Below are 15274 nucleotides of genomic sequence, written 5' to 3'. Positions count from 1 at the left end.
ATCAATTCATTTTCACCTTCAAATGCATGTGAATAATATTTTGACGTCCATACTTTTTAGGTCCAATTTGTATTTTCACTAAAACTGTGGTTCAGATCTTCTTGGCAGGTCCTTTTGATTTGACTCAATGGAGGACACCTTCAGAAGAACAGCTAAATCAAGAGGAACTTGAGAAAGTCTTAATTTGGAGACAATGGCTGGGCACACACAATTAGCAGCCAATCTGAAGTCTGTGGTATTTGCCAGGATGACATGCTGAATTTAAAACAAACATTTGACTAAGTAAAGCAGTATTGACAGTTACTTTTCTGTTTGGTCTGCCCTAATATAACCACAGGCTGTGTGTGAAACAAAGTGCCCTGGCTCTGTACAGTGTAAGCTATTCCCTAAATCAGACAATTTTGGAAAGCGTGTGAAAATACACCCAGAGCTGTTTAACATTTTTTTTTTTACTATGATGCATAGTTTAGCATACAAATGTTTAATCTACTGTTAGCTGACATTAGGCTCATTCAAGGGATCCCTCTGGTTAATTTAAGGAACATGTGTAATTGCACACTGCCATTGATGTGATTTAGTCAGCGGGGAGCTCCAAGTCCCTGGTGTGATGCTGTGGAGATGTCTGGTACTTCCACCAGTCTCACACAGGCAGGATAAGAGCTATGGATCAAACGGGAGACAGTTTGAGGCTTTAGGTGAGTCTAGTTTTTCCACAACTTATGGCTGTTTGAAACAAGGAACAGAAGGCAAGTCTGTTCCTCAAACGCCAAACAATTGTATCATATTATGTTCACATTGTTGATTTCTGTTTCATGTCTGACCATGTGATTTTCAGATTATGCGTTTGATGGAAGTCATTTGTGACATGTGCACAACTTATCGTTCATTTTCTCCTGTCATGTCAACCCTGACAGGTCGGATGTTTTCAGACACGTACAAATTGAGTAGCATGTTGAGGTGCGATGTGAGGAAATAGGGCATAGCCACTGTTCTGTTTTTTTATTTGCTTTCGTCCATTTCATAACAGGTTATATTGATAACGCATAGAGTACTTTGGTTATGGTATTTTACGTTGGTATAGGATACAAATCCATGGAGCACCAATATCACCAGCGTTCTGGACTATCCAATGTTATGGAAATAAAATTATTTTTTAGATGAGATGATAATTCAATATAATTTAGGAAAATATAAACATGGAATTGGAGTGGAACAAGTCCAGAACTGTTTCAACAACTAACACAGTATAAAGGTTCCTGTTTAACAGGGGATCAATCATAGATCTCATATCCTTATAGCCCATTGGTTTAAAAAGGATACTTCCCAAATAACATGCAACATCTGCTTTAATGAGAATACCCACTGTCATCGTTCCATTGCGGCTGAGGCGAGTGTCAGCAGAGCAAGACAAACAAATTCAATAATAATTAACTTGAGTCATCTACTCATCCGCCATGGCTCATCAACTTTAGGGAAAATTTCCCCCGGAACTTTAGTAATGCCTAGCTAGTCTCTCCTATGTGTTCAAGTGCTGCTGCGGAGGATAAAGCTTGCGGAGTCACACCCGTAAGTGCTGTTTTTTCGAGCATCCCCAAAACCTTGGTTTCGTCCTAGTTTTGAGTCTCATCGTATGCTTTTTTTTGTGAGGGGAAATGATTCTTTACTCAACTATTGCTGTTCTCTATGGAGACAAATGTATAGTTTTCATTCATACCGTATAAATGTGCATTACTAGAATAAAAACAAGTCTGGCCCCAAAGGTTATTTTTTATGTGTCAGCTTATTGTTTGTCTTTCTTATCTTTGGCCTGGGCAGAGAGACTGGGAAGGCGGGGGGACTGAGGAGGCGGGGGCAGGAGGAGAAAAGGGGGGTGCTGCTTGATGAGTGCCTGCTGGCTTGGCCATATGCTTGCTGTCAGATGGCTGTACAGGTAATATCAGGCCTCCTTCAGAACACCTCTCTGGCTGGCAGGCCCAATCAGGCTCAGGAAGCCTGGCTGATTGGACTGACATACTCCATCAAACCCAGCACCAAAGTGCCCCTGACCGCGTGCAATGGCCTGACTGCCTCGGACATCACGGCTAATTCGCAGTGAGAGGGGCTGCTTTCTTTTGCAATCGCTCACTGTATAGAAGAATGGAAATATTTTGTTTCAAGAACAGTAACCCCAATACAGTGTTGGATGTAATGATTATGGCTGTAAATACATTTGCTCTCGAGCCTATTTTGGCATTTATCAAAAGTATGTTACATATTAGTTCATTTCAGCAGCATAAACAGTTGCAATGTACATTTTTCTATTATATCTTCACTTTCATACTATCAGCTGCGTATGACCACCAGTGTTAACAGTCTTTGTATGTTTGTGTGCATGTAACCCTGTTCATTTACAATGGGTTGTCCATATACAATATCTCAATGGCATCAGAGGGTAGGGCTGCCATCTTATTGGCTCTCAACCAACCATGCTATTTTGTTTGTTTTTTCGTGTTGTTCGTAACTTGTTTTGTACATCATTTTGCTGCTACCGTCTCTTATGATCGAAAAGAGCTTCAGGACATCAGAAATGCGATTGCTCACCTCAAACTGGATGAAGAGTTCTCGTTCAATGAATCGGATGGGAGGGATGTACTACATACACCCGACCAGGCCCAGATCGCTGTGATTCGCTGGTGGAGGAAAGTGAGATTTTGTGGAAAAAGATCCGGGTGCCTTGTGAGGATCAGGCGACATGTGGCTAATCTGCCCTTGCCTGCCGTCCTGCTAACTAATGCTCAATCGCTGGAAAATAAATGGGACGAGCTGAAAGCACGTATATCCTACAAACCATATATTAAAAACTGTAATATCTTATGTTTCACCGAGTCGTGGCTGAACGATGACATTAAGAGCAATTTTGTATTTATTTTTTATTTCACCAAGTTGAGAACAAGTTCTCATTTACAATTACAACCTGGCCAAGATAAAGCAAAGAAGTTCGACACATACAACAACACAGAGTTACACATGGAGTAAAACAAAACATACAGTCAATAATATAGTAGAAACAAGTCTATATACAATGTGAGCAAATAAGGTGAGATAAGGGAGGTAAAGGCAAAAAAAAGGCCATGGTGGCAAAGTAAATACAATATAGCAAGTAAAACACTGGAATGGTGGATCTGCAGTGGAAGAATGTGCGAAGTAGAAATAAAAATAATGGGGTGCAAAGGAGCAAAATAAATAAATAAATAAAATAAAATAAATACAGTAGGGAAAGAGGTAGTTGTTTGAGCTAAATTATAGATGGGCTATGTACAGGTGCAGTAATCTGTGGGCTGCTCTGACAGCTGGTGCTTAAAGCTAGTGAGGGAGATAAGTGTTTCCAGTTTCAGCGATTTTTGTAGTTCGTTCCAGTCATTGGCAGCAGAGAACTGGAAGGAGAGGCGGCCAAAGAAAGAATTGGTTTTGGGGGTGACCAGAGAGATATACCTGCTGGAGCGCGTGCTACAGGTGGGTGATGCTATGGTGACCAGCAAGCTGAGATAAGGGGGGACTTTACCTAGCAGGGTCTTGTAGATGACATGGAGCCAGTGGGTTTGGCGACAAGTATGAAGCGAGGGCTAGCCAATGAGAGCATAAAAACATACAGCTGGCAGGTTATACACTCCATCGGCAAGACAGAACAGCAGCCTCTGGTAAGACACGGGGCGGGGGCCTATGCATGTGAACAACAGCTTGTGCACGATATCTAAGGAAGTCTCGAGGTCTCATGAGTATCTCACGATAAGCTGAAGACCACACTATCTACCTAGAGAGTTTTCATCTGTATTTTTTGTAGCTGTTTACATACCACCATAGACCAATGCTGGCACTAAAACCGCGCTCAATGATCTGTATGCCGCCATGAGCAAACAGGAAAACGATCATCCAGAGGCGGTGCTCCTATTGGCCGGGGACTTTAATACAGGGACATTTAATTCAGTTTTACCTCATTTCTATCAGATTGTTAGATGTGCAACCAGAGGAAAAATAATTCTAGACCACCTTTACTCCACACACAGAGACGCGTACAAAGCTCGCCTTTGCCCACCATTTGGCAAATCTGACATTAATTATATCCTCCTGATTTCTGCTTACAAGCAAAAATTAAAGCAGGAAGCACCAGTGACTCGGTCTATAAAAAAGTAGTCAGATGAAGCAGATGCTGAAGTACAGGACTGCTTTACTAGCACAGACTGGAATATGTTCCAGGATTCTTCCGAATGCATTGAGGAGTACACAACATCAGTCACTGGCTTTATAAATAAGTGCATCGAGGACGTTGTCCCCACAGTGACTGTACGTACATACCCCGACCAGAAGCCATGGATTACAGGCAACATTCGCACTGAGCTAAAGGGTGGAGCTGCCGCTTTCAAGGAGCGGGACTCTAACCCAGAAGCTTATAAGAAATCCCACAATGCCCTCCGACGAATCATCAAACAGGCAAAGCGTCAATACAGGAATAAGATCGAATCGCACTGCACCGGCTCCGACGCTCGTCGGATGTTGCTGGGAAAACTATGGGCAAACTTTTACAGACTACAAAGGGAGGCACAGCCGAGAGCTGCCCAGTGACACGAGCCTAACAGACGATGTCACGCCCTGACCTTAGAGAGCCGTTTTGGTTGGGTGTGATGTGTGTGATGTGGGGTGGGTATTCTATGTTTTGTTTTCTATATTTCTTTATTACTATATTTTGGCCGGGTATGTTTCTCACTCAGGGACAGCTGTCTATCGTTGTCTCTGATTGGGAATCATACTTAGGTAGCCCTTTTTCCCTCCTTCGGTGTGGGTAGTTGAATTTTGTTAGTGGCACTATAGCCCTATATAAGCTTCACGGTCGTTTCTATGTTTATTGTTTTGTTGGCAACATCATTATAATAAAAGTATAAACGCTCACCACGCTGCACCTTGGTCCACTTCTTTCGACGGCTGTGACAGATGAGCGAAATAACTTCTATGCTCGCTTCGAGGCAAGTAACACTGAAATATGCATGACAGCATCAATTGTTCCGGACGACTGTGAGTAAGACTTTCAAAACGGATTACCAGGATATGTACTCTGAGCATGCGCTGACCAACTGGCAAGTGTCTTTACTGACATTTTCAACCTCTCCCTGTCCGAGTCTGCAATACCAACATATTTCAAGCAGACCACCATAGTCCCCGTGCCCAAGGACACTAAGGTAACCTGCCTAAATGACTACCAACACGCAGCACCCACGTCTGTAGCCATGAAATGCTTTGAAAGGCTGGTCATGGCTCACATCAACACCATTATCCCAGAAACCCTAGACCCACTCCAATTTGCATACCGTACCAACAGATCCACAGATGATCCAATCTCTATTGCACTATATACTGCCTTTTCACACCTGGACAAAAGGAACACCTATGTGAGAATGCTATTCATTGACTACAGCTCAGCGTTCACACCATAGTGCCCTCAAAACTCATCACTAAGCTAAGTATCTTGGGACTAAACACCTCCCTCTGCAACTGGATATTGGACTTCCTGACGGGCCACCCCCAGGTGGTAAGGATAGGTAACAACACATCCGCCACGCTGATCCTCAACACGGGGGCCCCTCAGGGGTGTTTGCTCAGTCCCGTCCTGTACGCCCTGTTCACTCATGTCTGCACGACTCCAACACCATCATTAAGTTTGCTGATGACACAACAGTGGTAGGGCCTGCTCAGTGACAATGATGAGACAGTCTATAGGGAAGAGGTCAGAGACCTGACCGTGTGGTGCAAGGACAACAACCTCTCTCTGAACATGATCAAAACATGGGGGATGATTGGGGACTACAGGAAAAGGAGGACCGAGCAAGCCCCCATACTCATCGACGTGGCTGTTGCGGAGCAGGATGAGAGCTTCAAGTTCCTTGGTGTCCACATCACCAACAAACTAACATGGTCCAAGCACACCAAGACGGTCAGGAAGAGGGCACGACTAACCTACTGAAAAGATTTGGCATGGGTCCTCAGATCCTCAAAAGGTTTTACAGCTGCACCATTGAGAGCATCCTGATGGGTTGCATCACTGCCTGGTCGTCCTCCGACTGCAAGGCACTACATCGGGTAGTCCGTCCGGCCCAGTATATCACCGGGGCCAAGCTTTCTGCCATCCAGGCGGTGTCAGGGGAAGGCCCTAAAACTTGTCAAAGACTCCAGCCACCCAAGTCATGGACTGTTCTCTCTGATATCAGACGGCAAGCAGTACCGGAGCGCCAAGTCTAGGTCCAAGAGGCTCCTAAATAGCTTAAGACATAAGACTCCTGAACAGCTAATCAAATGGCTACCCAGACTATTTGCATTGTTCTCCAGGAACACTGCTGCTACTCTCTGTTATTATCTATGCATAGGCACTTTAATAACTCTGCCTACATGTATATATTACTCTGTACCGGTACCCCCTGTATATAGCCCCACTACTGTTATTATTTGTCATTCTTATCACTTTCTTTTTTTGTAGGTATTTTCTTAACGGCATTGTTGGTTAAGGGCTTGTAGTAAGCATTTCACATGTGCCGAGAACCTGCTGTATGTGACAAATAACATTTGATTTGCCTCTGTACGTATGTTTTCAGGGCAGCCACATAAGGATTCATAATGAATTCTCTCCTCGCTGAGCATGTTGGACCATGTGGTGTTTCAGATCAACGCATGTGGCACTGTCTTTATCTACCTCTTATTTTCATCCATGCCTAACCAAACCATGTATTTCAAATAAAACTCCTACTAGTTTGACATAATTAAGTATTTCATACAGTTGGGGCCGCTTTAATCATCTTTAAATCTCCCCAAAATATAGTCTATATTAAATGTTTATGAGAACATACGATTTTTTGTGGGAATGATCACAACCCAGAAAGCCTTGAACAAACATGTGGAACCTTCTAATTATCTGTAATGTTGAGAAAGTACACACTGTGTGTGTTTGTGCGTTTGTTTTCCATGCTAAAACATGACATAGAGTGCAGCAAACATTTGACTCTCTTTGAGATGGCGAAACCTAATACAATAATGAAAAAGAATGAAAATATGGAACATTCCAAAGGCCCCCAGTTACTATGGAGGCATACCTATTTAATTATATTTCTTTCATTCCAATTTGATTTTGTTTTAGAAAAACAAAGGCTTGAAAATACTATTTTAGTGGAAATAGCAACTGGCCATTATGACTATCCAAATGGAGCCCAAATGATTTAATGGATGCCCCCTATTGACTGCAGTTTGCTGAGCCACAGTCGTGTTTGCCATCATGATTTGCTCAACCAGTCACCCTCTCTCTCCAATCCTGAAGAGGTGTGCCAATCATGGGTCTATTGTTTCTCCAACCAGGAAGAAAGGGAAAGATGGAAAGGAATGCATGATTGCTACTTAGAAAACATTTACCTCTTCATGCAGCACTCTCGCTATGTGGCAATTTACACCCAGGTGGTCTAACTCAAAAACTGTTACAACAAGATCCCTTCCCCACCAATGTTTTTGGCCTACTTTGCTAAATATCCGTGGAAGCGTTTCTTCAGAGGACCAATCATGCTCTTATCTGACGCCCTGCACAGAAAGTCACCCCACAGATGTAAGTAATTATTAAACTATTAAGTTAACAATAAACTATACCAACACAAACCCCTGCATTTGATTGGCAGTGTCGATATGATTGGCAGTGTCAGGAACAAACAACACTGTGGGCTATGTTATTAATGAATGGGAGAGCAGATCTGTCTGCTCCCTAGTCCAAATATCCAATAGGATTAGGCATTTTTCCAATAGAATCCTGTAGGATTCGCACAATCTTATAGGATTATATCTTATTTTGTTTCAACTGTGTCAGAGTCCTATTGGACTACTTTTTTCCTATTGGGACTCAAAACTAATCATATTGTACCCTATAGGATTCATGCAATCCTATAGGATTGTGTGTCACCTCTATCATAATCCTATTGGACAATTGTTTTCCGCCATTGTAAAACAAAATAGATCTGATTGGATCCTATTGGTTTTTGCAAACTCTTGTAGGATTTTGTCACCCCAATCATAATTGTATTATAACTATTTTTCTTAATTGAAACCAATAAATTATAGTTTGTTGTCATAAATTCTAGTACAGTACAACAACAATAATAACCCATTTATTGTTGATCGGAAACAATAGCTCTATATTCATTTCTGTTTTATTCACCTTTAAGAAAGCCTCTCTCTTTGAGAGTGACTGACGACGTCACAGCAAGCACAGGCTTGCAGTGTTAATTAGCGACCAAGTTCAGCTCACTACCTGTGGCTGTGCAGACAATCTACAGTTTTAACTGTTTTGTCCTTCGCTGTGAGGGAATGCCAGAACTGTGGGTAATGTTACAGTATTTGTTTCCTGACGAAGTTTAGTCATATTTTGTCATTGTGCAGCATTGTATGCAGTCGTTTTTATGCTACCTTAGTATTAGCCACATGTTGCCTGTCAGCTAACTACAGTAGCTAACTAGCTAGCTAAGTTGTAGCCATTTGTATCTCATTTTTGAGTCACTGTATTGCTTAAGCAGATAACAATCCAGATGAACATGTATTATTGCTAAATATATATGTGCCTTACTATAGGCAAGTCCAACCTGTTTTCATGGTCGATCATCAGAAAAACCAAAACATATTTGGACACATTCAGCCATTTTTAACTAATTAAGTAGAATACTATTGGAAATGAATGTTGAATGTTCCATTTATATTCCTAAAACACAAGTTGAAAATGATACTGTCACTGCTTCCCGTTGACAATAACTTTTGATTTATAGCCCAATGTCAAAACACCTTTTGAAGTGCCCAAATCAATAAACAGTTTGTGATACATTGAAAACCTAAACATACAGTCATGTACTACACATACAGTAATCATATTACCTTAACAAGCACCTTGTAAACTGCGTACGCACCAAAATCCCTGTTGTTTTGACAAGTGGCAATTTATCACTCATATTGATTAGGGGGGAAATCAGTTTGTGTATGCACTGTTGAAACAAACACAACTCAAAAAACACATGGGAACTGGATTTTTTTGTATTTTATCACTTGCTAAAGGAACAAACCTGCTGAAGACAACCAGCTACATATTTGAGTGATGCAATTTGATTTGTAGGTACCAAAACGTAAAGAGAAACACACCACTTATTATTCAATCACTCATACCGATATCACATTAAAATCAATAGAACATGAGGGGGGAGTTAGGTTGCAGTCCTGTTCAAACTAACCTTACTAAAAACACACATGGAATCTGGGAATAATGTATACAGCTGATGTCGGAAGTTTAAATACACTTTGGTTGGAGTCATTAAAACCAAATGCAAATTGAGTGTATGTAAACTTCTGACCCACTGGGAATGTGATGAAAGAAATAAAAGCTGAAAGAAATAATTCTCTCAAATATTATTATGACATTTCACATTTATAAAATAAAGTGGTGATCCTAACTGACCTAAGACAGGGAATTTTTATTAGGATTAAATGTCAGGAATTGGGGAAAAACTAGGTTTAAATGTATTAGGCTAAGGTGTATGTAAACTTCCGACTTCAACTGTAAATTGGCATGGGGTGTTGTTTGGCAAACCGTGCCAATATATCCTCCCAACACTGGCTTCGAGGGCATTATCACTTTTATACAACAGGTTACTAACATATTCAAATAATGACTGGCATACAGCGCATTCGGAAAGTATTCTTGACTTTTTCCATATTTTGTTATGTTACAGCCTTATTCTTAAATGCATTAAATCGTTTTTCCCCCCTCATCAATATACACACAATACCCCATAATGATAAAGCAAAAACACGTTTTTTGAAATGTTTGCAAATAGAAAACTGAAATATCACATTTAGATAAGTAATTCAAACCCTTTACTCAAAAATGTGTTGAAGCACGGTACGTACTTGGCACACCTGTATTTGGGGAGTTTCTCCCATTCTTCTCTGCAGATCCTCTCAAGCTCTGTCAGGTTGGATGGGGAGCATCGCTGTAAAGCTATTTTCAGTTCTCTTCAGAGATGTTCGATCAGGTTCAAGTCTGGGTGCTGGCTTGGCCACTCAAGGACATTCAGAGACTTGTCCCGAAGCCACTCGAGTGTTGTTTTGGCTACATTCTTAGGGTTGTTGTCCTGTTGGAAGATGAACCTTCACCCCCGTCTGTGGTCCTGAGCACTGGATCAGGTTTTCATCAAGGATCTCTGTACTTTTCTCCATTCATCTTTCCATTGATCCTGATTAGTCTCCCAGTGCCTTCAGCTGAAAAATATCCCCACAGCATGATGCTGCCATCACCATACTTCACCGTAGGGATGGTGCCAGGTTTCCTCCAGACATGACACTTGGCATTCAGGCCAAAGAGTTCAATATTGATTTCATCAGAACAGAGAGTCTTGTTTCTCATGGTCTGAGAGTCTTTAGGTGCCTTTTGGCAAACTTCAAGTGGGCTGTCATATGCCATTTACTGAGGAGTGGCTTCCGTCTGGCCACTCAACCATAAAGGTCTGATTGGTTTAGTGCTGCAGAGTTGGTTGTCCTTCTGGAAGGTTCTCCTATCTCCCCATAGGAACTCTGGAGCTCTGTCAGAGTTTGGCCGGTCGGCCAGCTCTATGAAGAGTCTTGGTGGTTTCCAAACTTCTTCCATTTAATAATGATAGAGGCCACTGTGGTCTTGGGGACCTTCAATGCTGCAGAAATTAGTGGTACCCTTCCCCAGATATGTGCCTCGACACAATCCCGTCTTGGAGCTCTATGGACAATTCCTTCAACCTCATGGCTTGGTTTTTGCTCTGACATGCACTGTTAACTGTGGGACCTTATAAAGATGGGTGTGTGTGCCTTTCAAAATCATGTCCAATCAATTGAATTTACCACAGGTGGACTCCAATCAAGTTGTATGAACATCTCAAGGATGATCAATGGAAACAGGATGCGCCTGAGCTCAGTTTTGAGTCTCATAGCAAAAGGTGTGAATACTTAAATACAAATATTTCTGTTTTTATTTGTAATAAATATGCACAAAAAAAAGTAACAACATTTGGAAAGAAGGAAGGGGCTGAATAATTTACAAATGCACTGCATTTTCATTTAGAACGTTATTTGATATATTTATTCATACTATTTCATCCTTCCATGAGATATAGTCCTGACACAATTCTAGGGTTGCTACCCAATCCGGCTTGTAGTTCGTTCTGTCGGTTCGGTTGCCAGAGACACGACCCAGACGTTGGTATGGCAAAGTTCTTATCCCTTGTTTGATAGCTATCCAACTACGGCTAACTTACAGTCACGTCAAACAGTGCAGCCAGAAAAACAGCAAAGTAGCATTTGTTTAAGCTGTTTTCTAGTGACATTTATTTGGATACATCCATAACAATGAGCTAATGATGCGCAATTTCACCTGGCATAGCAAATGTGCTCTCTCGCGTCAGGAAACTGTTGTTCAGAGGAGCTAACCAGCAACACAGCTAACACAATCACTTCAAACTGAAGCTGGAAAGAATGCAAACCAAGCTGCGTTTCATTTAGTTTGACCTGTTTTGTATTGACATTTCTTTGTATATATCCATATAAATTATGCTGATTCATGATTTCGACTGGCTGAGAAAAGCTGCCTGCCTGTCGGTCTCGTCCCGACCCCTACACATGCATTACTATGGGACAGCTGGAGATCGAATTTCAATATTGAAACAATGTTACAAATGTCAGAGAGACAGACAACAAGGTCTATACAAATCTCCGCTATTGAAAGATTGCTAATCTAAAAGAAATTGACATCATTTTTAGATGCTTTTTACAGTGGATATGATATTTTTTTATTGTCTGGCTGGGCTGATGAGACAGTGGATTGCACAGTGAGATGGAACAGAATAAAGAGGCTTTTCAACATCATGGCTTTAGCCGGTGTTAATTAACTTGTGGAATAGACAGCAACTGGAATGTGGTTTTAACCAATCAGCATCCAGGATTAGACCTAAGCGCTGTACAAAGGGAAATAATGCACGCTCTAGAATGCCCTTCAAGCCAACCAGAAACAAGTATTTAACAATGCCATGGTATAAAGGCCCTGAATGCTGATTGGCTGAAAGCTGTGGTATATCAGACTGAATACCACGGGTATGAAAAAACAAATATTTCTGCTGTTCTAATTATGTTGGTAACCAGTTTATCGTATATGGCCAATATACCATGACTAATGGCTGTATCCAGGCAGTCTGTGTTGCGTCGTGCATAAGAACAGACTTCCAATACAAGAATCCAATAGAACAATCTGATGTAATTTTGGAAGCAGTCCTATTGGACTCCTATAGGATTGGATCCTATAGGATCCTATATGATTCCAATAAAATAATCCAATAGATCCTATAGGATTCCAGTAATAAAATAAAAAAACTTTTAGAATCCTATAGAAAATCCTATCAGGTTTGGAACCAGTCCTGTAGAATAAAATCCTATAGGATAGATTCCAAAATCGGCTAGGATATTCTATTGGATTCTAATCGTTGTTGTTTTTTAAATGATTGGAATCCTTTAGGATTGTTTAACTAGAACTGCCCCATACATCTCTCTTTGCCAGTCAAGACATGGTTAGAGAGTATGGGAGACACAGGCAGGAGAAGGGAACTAGGCGGGCTACTAAGTCTAAGGTATTGACTACTTTAACATGCTAGCTCAGCTTGCTTCCTGGTTCGTTTAACACAGCTGCTGCAAAGCTGATGTTAGCTAGGTACTAGTACAGTACGTGGCACCCCAGCCTGCACATATCCTAACGCTAGCTACATAAACACATCTTGCCACTGTTTCTGACTTTTGTCATTGCTAACCGGTGTTTTGCTAATCGACCGTTTTTCAAGAATGATTTGATTACAAAGGGAAACAGCCTGTATGAGTAACGAGTGTTACAGTCTATGAGTAAGCTAGCTAAATAGCTCCCATTGACATACAAACAATGGATACATGGGGCCTGTGCATGTAGCCCATCTGTTGTATCTTCAGGGCCAAATTTAACTCTGTTATGGTACTATGGTCATGATTATGTTTTCATTTCTGTGGATGAGGAAAGCAATGGCTTGAATTAATTACACCTTTTTCCATTCTAATTTTAATATAGCCACAATGCAGAATCAGCTGTAATGAGTAGGAAAACAAATTAGAGCAAAGCCTAAGGAATGTTTCCAACATACTCATTCTCCTTCTTCATAGCATATGGCTAACTATTTGCGACGAGGGTTCATTTGTAGATATGCAAGAAAATTGGTGCAGAAATACATATAATGACTTAATATAACTCAACCAAGAAGAAATATTGTTACTGAAACATATGGAACTGTCAAAAATGATCACTTTCAACACAAGATACTGATGAGGACCATTTTAACACGTCTCACTCTGAACGGACTAATTTACATCATTATAAAGCAGAAAGGTAGGAGTTATAATCACTTCAATTAGTGCAGAGCCATGAAGCTGGGATAATGCGGCCATAATGTATATGCAATTTCATTTAATTTAGCTACCATCTGTTTGCTTGCAATTCAACGCACTGTAATATTTAGCTCCTCTGCATTTATTGGTTTGTTTGTCTCTACTGAGGGAAGTGACATTGTTGGTAGAATGTGCATGAACACGAGCGTGTGTTTGTGTTCATTATACACTCCCCTCCATGTGTATTTGGACAGTGAAGCAAACATTTTAAATGTGTCTCTATACTCCAGCATTTTGGATTTAAGATCAAATGTTTCATATGAGGCAACAGTACAGAATTCAACTATGATTTCAGGGTATTTTCATACTGTTTTACTGTTTTAGAAAATAAAATCACTTCATGTATCTAGTCCCCCCAGTGTGAAGAAGTCATAAGTATTTGGAGAAATTCACTTATAGTCTTTTAAAGTAGTCAAAAGTTGAGTATTGTGCCATATTCCTTGCACGCAACGATTACATCAAGCTTGTGACTATGCATTTTCAGTTTGTTTTGGTTGTTTTGCCCAATAGTAACTGAACGGTGAATGAATTCGTCATGAATAATGACGTTCAGAGGCTACAACAAAGCATGCTAACCTCTCACCATTACCAATAACAGGGGAAGTTAGACAGGGGGCGGGGGCTATTATCTTTGTGCCTCTGTAACCTTCTCACTCATCATTATTCACAATTCCTTAATGATTATCTATGATTGTAGCATCCACGTGAATGTAGAAGTGTTCAGAGACTTCTTCCATTCTACCAATAAAAGTGACTATAAAATGGCTCAAGACATTATTCCCCATTCAGTTCTTATTGAGCAAAATATAATCCAAAACCAACCGCTAATGCATCCAACGAGATTGTCGAGTTGCACGCTTGATGTAGTCATTGTGTGCAAGGAACTTTTGATTACTTTAATAGACTATAAGTGAAATTGTCCAAATACTCTGACTTCTTTAAATCGGGGTACTAGTTACAGTGCTTTCATTTATAAATGTCACGAATCCCGTTTCCTGAGTCTGTTTTTTGCCTGTGTTCTGTCCTGGAGTGTTTTTTCCGGCGTCCTGGAACGCACCCTGTCTGGTTGCCGGGCAATGTAGCCAGTTGGGAGTTCTGATTACCCGCACCTGTATCCCATCAGCTATCTGCACACCTGGTCCTGATCATCATCTCTCCTCTTCATAAGCCCGGACCTAACATCCATTCCCTGCCGGATCGTTAGCCATGAACAGTATGTTGTGCCAGAGTATCAACCTCAAGTTGGATAGAATTTGTTTTGTTGTTTTTTACGTATTGCTTGCCTTAAACTTACCTCCGTTTGTTCTGTCTTCAGTTACTCACCCGGATCATTTACCCCATTCCCGCCTGGTCGTCGGAGGATTCCGCTACCCCGTTGGATCCACCTATTTACTCCCATCAACTCACCACCGCTGCCCGCTACGCCACCTGGATATATCTACCCATTCACATTCACTTGTAAATAAATACTCACCTTCTTCCTACTCTCCTTGTCCTGGTCTGCTTCTGGGTTCGATTTTGAAAGAACGTGACTATAAATGGTAAAACAGATACTGTTTGGGTGAAAATACCCACAAATAAAAGCTGAAACATTCTATTTAAGTGCCAAATGAACATTCCAAATACATACAGTATAATATGGAGGGGAGCATATGATACAGTATATGTGATAATTGATTCATTTTGCCCATCCCTCATAAAGATGTTAGGTTTTATGTACCCCAAACTAATCATTTTCTGAACAGTTTAA

General features: G+C 40.9%; 1 long non-coding RNA gene across 1 annotated transcript; it reads left to right on the top strand.

Moving 5' to 3' along the window:
• Positions 1-8282: 8282 nt before the first annotated feature.
• On the top strand, positions 8283-15008 carry LOC135574990 (uncharacterized). The gene is made up of 3 exons (XR_010465668.1): positions 8283-8379; positions 14555-14737; positions 14840-15008. It is a non-coding gene; the product is annotated as an uncharacterized LOC135574990 (long non-coding RNA).
• The last annotated feature ends 266 nt before the right edge of the window (positions 15009-15274 follow it).

Source organism: Oncorhynchus nerka, linkage group LG14, assembly GCF_034236695.1.
Source record: "Oncorhynchus nerka isolate Pitt River linkage group LG14, Oner_Uvic_2.0, whole genome shotgun sequence".
NCBI lineage: Eukaryota > Metazoa > Chordata > Actinopteri > Salmoniformes > Salmonidae > Oncorhynchus > Oncorhynchus nerka.
Note: the sequence above shows the minus strand (reverse complement) of the source record. Positions and strands in the feature narration are given on the sequence as shown.